The sequence below is a fragment of the Euprymna scolopes genome, chromosome 21 (genome assembly GCF_053919585.1).
Source record: "Euprymna scolopes isolate OS-2025 chromosome 21, ASM5391958v1, whole genome shotgun sequence".
Lineage (NCBI taxonomy): Eukaryota > Metazoa > Mollusca > Cephalopoda > Sepiida > Sepiolidae > Euprymna > Euprymna scolopes.
Genome location: NC_136502.1, coordinates 88,013,099 through 88,022,766, shown reverse-complemented (window position 1 = coordinate 88,022,766; position 9,668 = coordinate 88,013,099). Strand labels below are relative to the sequence as shown.

The following is a 9,668-nucleotide window of genomic DNA, read 5'->3' as shown; positions in this document are numbered from 1 at the left end:
ACGGATTTTCAGGAGCACCTTTAATTTTCTAGTACTCAGGAGTATCTTCGGTTATAGTCAGTTAACTTTGCTAATTGTCCGCGTGGCTGATACCGAAACTGGTAAAGAGTCAAAGTAGTTTCTTTGCTATTTTCTCTCATGTTTACGCATGAGAGAAAAGAATAGACACGCATAAAAAGAGTTTATTTCAATAACCATACAATTTATGGAACAAAAGCAAAAATAAATGGTCACAAATTTAATAATTACAGTCCCTTTGATGTTTTTAATGCTTGGACCGTTCTAGGCATGGCATTAATCAGTTGACGAATATCATCTTGAGGAATTTTTGCCATGTCTGTATAAATACAAATAACCTTTCCTAACTGTGCTTGAGTTTTCCTTACTCACCGTTCCGGGCCACAACAGTAATAAATAATAATATAGAAACAGTAACAAGTAAATATACAGAATGAAGGATAGCTAATACGTGAATAATAGACACGCACTAATTTTCTTTGGATATATTACTGTTTTTGACAGGACAATTAAGTACGTACTATTTCGTAGCATGTCATATTGGCAGTGCGTGCTACGACTGTTGCTCTCTGTATATTATGTTTTGTTTCAATACGAATTACATTTACCTACCCATATCCGTGTCCGTGTTTTCCTTAGTGACCCTTCCGAGTTACAACATTTTTAATAAGGGGGGGTATGGCTGGATACTGTCTAAACCTTCTCTCGTATTACTGAATTATGTTTTTATACTAATAAGCAACCACTTATCAAGACCTGGATGCCACTTGAGGATAAGAGTTCATAAGATTGGCCACGAAGAGATCGCAAACTTCGTTACTTGAAATGAAAGTTGTAAATAATAAGCGTTTCATTGATAAGTTTATCGTCATCATATAACTAAAGTTTCCGCATTTATTCATATAAATATGTTCGTAATTTTTGCAAAAAGACCGATGAAGATGGGCAAGACATAGAGAGAAGGACAGCAACACAGAATTCTAGCGAGCGATAATAAATTTAAGAAAAGTTTTTGTGTGCTGTCCATTTTTTTCATCAAATCACTATGAGTAATGTTAATATCGACTAATATCGCCACTGATATTAACGTTATTATTACAACACGGATCACTCTCTGCATGAGTACTGTACTTTCACCTAACAATCTAACAATTTAATAAACAAAACATGGTACTTATGATGAGAAAGTACCATAATAATAGAATAATAACGTTATTTAGAAAGCCATTCTTAACATGGGGAGGACGTTTTGTTACTATTCTATACTTTCACCTAACAATTTAATAAACAAAAATTGTACTTATGCAGAGAAGATACCGTGCTGCCATTAAGAAAGCCATTCTTACCATGGGAAAGGGAGAGTGTTCTGTAACTATTTTATATTTTCACCTAACAATTTAATAAACAAAAGATAGTACTTATGCAGAGAAGGTACCGTGCTGAAATAATACCGTTATTTAGAAAGCTATTATTAACATAGGGAGGGAGTTTTTCATCTATTCTAAAATATGAATGCTTTTTCTTTATTAAAGAAATTGGGTACTCGTGCACTTATTGATCCGTGCTGAAATAATAACGTTATTATTTAAAAAAACATTCTTAACATGGGGAGAAGCGGGTGTTTTGTAACTATTCTGGACTTTCACCTAACAATTTAATAAACAAAAATTAAACTTAAGCAGACAAGGAACAGTACAGAAGCATTAACATTATTTAGAATACAATTGAATAAAAAAAAACTTTAATTAAACTTGGAAATATGATTTAAAAAATAGTACGGATCGATAAGTGCATTAGCACCATAAATTTGTCTAATTCTTAATTTCTTATGTTATTGGAAAAAAAAAGGTAAATATGAGGAATTACTCCACCCTCGAAAATTCCTTTAAAATTACCACTCCTTTAGGTTTTCGGGGTCGCTGAAAACGAAAATAACATTTATAATTAAGGCAAACGAGTAGTTTCCAAGATATGAAGAAATGTTAGTTTAAAAAAGTGAAGGATCACTTTTCCATAATAATTTAACGTAAAATGATCACCCACTTTGTGGCTACGATTTTTGGGGTGGGGGCTTTCTTTCTACCCTTGGAAAATCCTTTAAAATTACCTGCTTAAATTGGTTGGAGGGGCGGGGGGTAAGCCGCCAAAACACCCCCCCCACACACACACACAGAAAAATGCCCCTCTCTTAGGTGGCCAGAAAGTGGGTGCTCATTCTAAGTTAAATTTACATTGAAAAGTAATCAACCACTTTTCGAAAAAGTAATTCTTCATATCATGAAAACTTTCTTTTTGCGACGGAAAAGGTTTGCAGATTCGTTTTTAGTACACTGAAATCTACAATAAAATAGTTCGTTATATACGAACATGAGACGGGCCTTAAAGTAAAATAATACCGGATTTTGGGGGCAGATTTGCCATTTAGTTGTATAATATCCTCAAACCAGGTAATCACTAAAAGGGACTCTTAAAAGTCGTCATCTGTATCGATCAAAATTTAAAACCACTGATTATATGTCAGCCTACATCACAGTAACATATATTGAGTGAGTTCCTAACAGTATTTTGTATAGTTTTTTAGTTTAAACTCATTTTCCCAAAATGTCCCCAAACTTAACGTGTTCGATACAGTCTGCCGCCATTTGTATTTTTCAAATATACCGATAAACACTGCATGTTTTTGAACTGATTAAACATTATACATTACATAAAAACACTACAATGTTATCCAGTTACGTAGAACATTTACTTTTCTTGCCTTTTGATAACATTTATTTGTTATATATTCATTTTTTGATAACTTCTTTGTATCTGTTAATACAAACCCTTTTCATTTAATGTAACGAGTCAGCTCGAAAAACAGTGTATATCGGTGTATTTGAAAGATACAAATGGTGGCGGACACTGTTGATTATGTTAAGTTTGAGAAAGCGAGTTAAAACTAAAAAACTATACAAAATACTGTCACAAACCCACCGATTATGTTAGCCTATGTCATGGTAACATATTCGGTGGGTTTTTGACACTGTATTTTATAGTTTTTAGTTTTCAACTTCATTTCCCAAACTTAACGTATTCAACAGTCTGCAACCACTTCTGTTTTTCCAGCCGATTAAACATTTTACCTTACATAAAAACACTAAACAATTATCCAGTTAGGTAGAAATGTAACTTACCTTACCTTTGCTTTCATTTGTTTTTGGACAACTTTTTCGAATCTGTGTATAGTACTCCCCCATCACTCAAGTATTAATTACTAACTCACATTTTTGTATACAGAAAAAAAAACATTTAGCGTTTCAACGTTAGCTTTATCCAATAATTGACGGTAATCCTGAGGATCAGGATCCAATTCTGCAAGAGTACCATTTTTTTCATTTTTTTTTTTTTTTTTTTTAGAGTGGATTGCTGTACTAAGAATATAAGAAACATGCATTTTCTCTTTTTATTAGAATTTTCCATTACACCAAATTTAGCCACAGCAACGCGTGGCAGGGTACAGCTAGTATATATATAAAAATGTAATTCTTGGTTCGTTCAAAGTCCATAAAACCATATTTCTACATTACCAATTTAATTGAAATTTTCAGAAAATTTATCTGTAAAGTCAAGGAATGTTTGCATGTTATTAAAATATATTAAGATCGTTAAGATCGCAAATTTTAAAAATATATTAAATAAAATAAAAAATATTTTTCGTAACTGCGCGACTGTCCGCCATATTTCATTTTCGGTAGAAATGCGCCTTTCACGTGCACTACAGGTTGACGACTTTCGAATTACAACATTTAACTATCTAATTAATAGATGGGTAAAAAAAAACCTATTTTTTTAAATTATATATATATATATATATATATATATATATATATATATATATATATATATATATATTTGTACTTTAACCCTACAATTGAATAAAAAACATATCATAAAACTTTAATTAAACTTGGAAATACGATTTAAAAAATAGCGCGGATCGGTAAGTGCACTAGCACCATTTGTTTATCTTAATTTTTTATTTTTAAAAAACTACCTAAAATAAATTTGTCTAATTCTTAATTTCTTATGTTATTGGAAAAAAAAGAAGGTAAATATGAAGAATTACTCCACCCTCGAAAATTCCTTTAAAATTACCACTTATATAGGTTTTCGGGGTCGCTGAAAACGAAAATAACGTTTATAATTAAGACAACCCAGTATTTTACAAGATATGAAGAAATGTTAGTTTAAAAAAATGAAGGATCAGGATCACTTTTCCATAATAATTTAGCGCAAAATGATCACCCACTTTGTGGTCACGATTTTTTTGGGGGGGGGACTTTCTTTTTACCCTTGGAAAATCCTTTAAAATTACCTGTTTAAATTGCAAAATGCAAAAGAAATCAAACAAAAAACTTTTTAGCCAAGAAACACACAGAAAGATTTTTTAAAATAGCAACCATTTTTTTCTATCGAATTCATTTGCTGCTTTTATTGAAAACTATTTTCTCCCGGATTTTTGATAAATAAATAGTTTTTATGATATGAAGAAATTACTTTTTCGAAAAGTAGGCGATCACTTTTCCATGTAAATTTAACTTAAAATAAGCATCCAATTTCTAGCTACCTAAGAGAGGGGGGGTCCCATGTTTATTGGCTAAACAGCTTTCGTTTATACTCGCGCGTAGCATAAACGAAGGCTACGGCTGTGAAACGGAAAATAGACCCAGATGTCAGGGGTTATTACCATGCAAAAGAAATCAAACAAAAATCTTTTTAGCCAAGAACACACACAGAAAAATGCCCCTCTCTCAGGTGGTCAGAGAGTGGGTGTTCATTCTAAGTTAAATTTACATTGAAAAATGATTACCCACTTTTCGAAAAAGTAATTTCTTCATATCATGAAAACTTTCTTTTTGCGATGGAAACGGTTTGCAGATTCGTTTTTAGTACACTGAAATCTACAATAAAATAGTTCGTTATATACGAACATGAGACGGGCCTTAAAGTAAAATAATACCGGATTTTGGGAGCAGATTTGCCGTTTAGTTGTACGAATATCCTCAAACCAGGTAATCACCAAAAGGGACTCTTAAAAGTTGTCACCTGTATCGAGCAAAGGTTTAAAACCACTGATTATATGTCAGCCTACGTCACAGTAACCTATATTGAGTGAGTTCCTAACAGTATTTTGTATAGTTTTTTTAGTTTAAACTCATTTTCCCAAAATGTCCCCAAACTTAACGTGTTCAATACAGTCTGCCGCCATTTATATTTTTCAAATATACCGATAAACACTGCATGTTTTTGAACCGATTAAACATTATATATTACATAAAAACACTACAATGTTATCCAGTTAGGTAGAACATTTACTTTTCTTGCCTTTGATAAAATTTATTTGTTATATATTTATTTTTTGACAACTTCTTTGTATCTGTGTTTAGTAATACAAACCCTTTTCATTTAATGTAACGTTTAGTCGGCTCGAAAAACAGTGTTTATCGGTGTATTTGAAAGATGCAAATGGTGCCAGACACTGTTCATTACGTTAAGTTTGAGAAAGTGGGTAAAGACTAAAAAACTATACAAAATACTGTCACAAACCCACCGATTATGTCAGCCTAATTCATGGTAACATATATTCGGTGGGGTTTTGACACTGTATTTTATAGTTTTTAGTTTTCAACTTACTTTCCCAAACTTAACGTATTCAACAGAGTCTGCAACAATTTCTGTTTTTTGAGCCGATTAAACATTTTACATTACATAAAAACACTAAACAATTATCCATTTAGTTAGAAACATAACTTACCTTACCTTTGCTTTCATTTATTTGTTTTTGGACAACTTTTTCGAATCTGTGTATAGTAATCCCCCATCACTCAAATATCAATTACTAACCCTAACCCTAACCCCCCCCCAATCACTCAAAGTACAGCAACAATTCTTTGCTTTTCGATAATCTTCACACACGTGTTTTTTGGCATTCTAAGAAATCTGCAATAAAGCGATGGACAGTATAATTCCTTAATAATAAATAAAATGCCATAACTTCGAGGATATCTATATATATATATATATATATATATATATATATATATATATATACATCATAAAACTTTACTTAAACTTGGAAATACGATTTAAAAAATAGCGCGTATCGGTAAGTGCACTAGCACCATTTGTTTATCTTAATTTTTTTTATTTTTAAAAGCTTTCCAGGATCCAATTCTGCAAGAGTGCCATTTTTTTTTTTTTTTTTCATTTTCGCCCTTTTTTTTTTTTAAACTTTTTGGAGTGGATTGCTGTACTAAGAATATAAGAAACATGTATTTTCTCTTTTTATTAGAATTTTCCATTACAGCAAATTGAGCCACAGCAACGCGTGGCAGAGCACAGCTAGTATATATATATATATATTCACAGATACTCAGTGTGTGTGGGGGGGGGTCTTTCCGTGCAGCACAACACCATACATACATCATAGTTACGTCTTTCAAACGAAGAACAAGATTGATGACTTCTGACTGTAAGAAATAGAACCCGCAGACGGGAAAGCCACGGTCAGGAGTGAGACACCGGCACATACACACACGCGCGCGCGCGTCCGGTCGGTTTCACAGGCGATCGGCCGTGCCAGGTTGAGAGTATTAACGTCGATCAAAAAACAAAAAAAAAACAATAACCTTTGTAGATTGGAAGCGAGACTCACAGCGACAAGTCGATTCCGTTGACATAGCACTTTTGAGGTACGTGTATTATAAATACTATGGCCGTTTTCTTTGCTTTTGTCTTTTGCGCTGTTTTGTTATTATTTCTTGGTGGGATTTGGCTGGGAGGGGTCGACAAAACAGAACATATTCCATAGGACATGCGACAGAGAAAGATTTTGTTTGATCTATTCTGTTAAAAGAATAGACATAAAAATGTCATCTTCATACATGCGGGCATTTGAACGTCCCGTTTGAACTTACGGTTAAGAACGTCTGCTAAACCGTCGCCATCTTTATTATTGTTCTCAAGGGTAGTTGAGGAGTTCATGGCGGTCACTGATTGAAAACCACGTACTTTTTTTTATCATGGCTGTGTCTGTCTCATATATCCAGATTGTTGACAAGGAAGAAACACATAATTTGCAAACAGTTTTTCTTGTCCTGTCTTAACTAGCAAGTTTTCTTGTACTTCTGTTTCGGTTGCAAAACCTACAGGCGGATAACAACATTCAGTGTAAGAACAATTAGAATCAATTTGAACAAGCAAACAACTTTATATACTTAGTATTGTTGACCACAAAAATGTGACATGCACTCCATGCCACACAAGTTGAGGAAGATATGGGCTTCCATTCTCTCAAAAAAAAGTTGAAAGTAAGACACAGTAGAAACAGTCCTTCTCTATGGTGCTGAGGCATAGACTTTTACAAATGCGCTGAAGAAGAGACTGGATGGCTGTTACACACGCATGCTCAGGATGGCCCTCAATACATCATGGAGGAGTTACGCAGCAAACCAACAGCTTTATGGTGATCTTCCATCAGTATCATTGAAAGTACAGCAGAGAAGGATGAGAGTAGCCAGTCACTGCATGAGATATAACAAAGAAGAGGCAAGCAAGCTAGTTCTCTGGATGCCAACATATGGACACCTAAACCGTGGTAGAAGAAGAATGACCTTCATTAATAACCTGCTACATGACGACGGATTGGAGAGTGTTTGAGACCCGCAAACTGTCATGTGAGATCCAGAGAAGTCGTGTGGATTTGGTGGTGAAGCAACGGAGATGAAATAGATGAGATTTTTCAGTAATTTTTCTTGTCAATTATTAGAAATTTTCTTGTTCTTTCTTACAAGCAGTTTTTCTTTGTCTTTCTTTGTCCGCATTTTTTTTTCTGTTCTCATCAGTAGTTTTTGGTCCCACCCCCGACAAAAGGAGGGTGAATCTGTAAATTCACTCTTGTCCGTTCGTCCGTTCGTCTGTCCGCACTTTTCTCAATAACTACGCCTTGAAATTTTTTTTTAATTTTGCACAAACATTAAACATGATATGAGTAAAAGAGTAACAGAACGGATCTTCCGGGGAAACTCCCGTTGCCCCCCCCCCTCCCAGGGGTGTCTTTCGGGTTAAAATGGCTGAAATTTACACTTTTGTGCTTATTAAAAAAAAATGATTTCTTGGATTTTTATAAAACTTTCTGAAAAGTTGTAACTAACTGATTTCTATATAATTTTGTTTGTCTATAATTCGCGATAACTCTTGGGTGTGCCCCAGAGACTCTTTTAGAGCTAATAAAAATACTCCATTTTTGGGATTATTTTACCATATTTGTCCAAAATTTTCTGTGTATGTCTATTTAGCAGTTTTGTATCATGTTGAACTCAAATTTAAATATATTAAGGCCTTGGGGACTTTGGGGCTAAATGCCAAGATCAAAGTGTAGTATCTGTTCCGGCAGATGCTGCACTTAAGATAATTTGTACCAGTCAATGGAGGGGAAACCCTCTATACTGGGACAATTATTATTTTTGGTAACCAGAGTGCCCCCTTTTTGCCTACTTTTAGGGGAGCTGGTTTTTACCTCACATTAAAAACGGCCTTGTGCCTAATTTGCTCAGTGGGGGAGCAAATAAATACCATCTGTTCCGGCAGATACTGCAAGCAAAGACCATATGTGGGGGCGACCCCACATATAAGACCTTGGTCAATGTAGGGGCAACCCTTCATACCAATTGTCACTATCCAGCTCCCCTACTCCCCGGGGAGCTGGTCCCCATTTCCCCTTCACTCCTCACATTAAAAATCGGCCTTGTGCCTAATTTGCTCGATGGGGGAGCAAATAAATACCATCTGTTCCGGAGGATCCTGCAAGCAAAGACCATATGTGGGGGCAACCCCACGTATAAGACCTTGGCCAATGTAGGGGCAACCCTTCATATCAATTGTCACTATCCAGCTCCCCTACTCCCCGTGGATTTGGTCCCCATTTCCCCTTCACTCCTCACATTAAAAATCGGCCTTGTGCCTAATTTTCTCGGTGGAGGAGCAAATAAATATCAACCCCACATATAAGACCTTGGTCTATGTAGGGGCAACCCTTTATACCAATTGTCACTATCCAGCTCCCCTACCCCCCGGGGAGTTGGTCCCCATTTCCCATTCACTCCTCACATTTAAGTCGGCCTTGTGCCTAATTTGCTCGGTGGAGGGAGCAAATAAATACCCTTTTCTTTGCCTTTTGGCCAAGATCAAAATGTAGTATCTGTTCTTACTAATTGGTGTACTTATGTTTGTAACTTTGTGATATAAAGTGGGGAATCACTTTTCTGTATTAATTTAGTGTAAAATGATCACCCACTTTCAACGAGTCAGTCTCAAAGCCTTTCAAGTCATTCTCCAGATCATTCAAGTTGTTTTGAAGGATTCCAGTTATTTTTTAAGCATTTAAGTCATTCTTAAAATCATTCACTTCATCCTTAAGTTCATTAAAGTCATTCTAAGTCATTTACTTTTTATTTATTTAAGTCATTTCAGCCCATTTGTCGATCATTTTAGTTTATCTTTAATAATTTCATGTCAATCCTACATTCACGCATTCATTCATTACACGAGAGCACGCGACGCATGGCTATTGGCCTTATGTTTTTATGCTTCGTTCTCTGTGCACTCAC

At 34.8% G+C, this 9,668-nt stretch overlaps 1 pseudogene; it reads left to right on the top strand.

The window, feature by feature from the left end:
• Positions 1–9,218: 9,218 nt before the first annotated feature.
• LOC145243277 (U2 spliceosomal RNA) lies at positions 9,219–9,356 on the top strand (annotated as a pseudogene).
• The last annotated feature ends 312 nt before the right edge of the window (positions 9,357–9,668 follow it).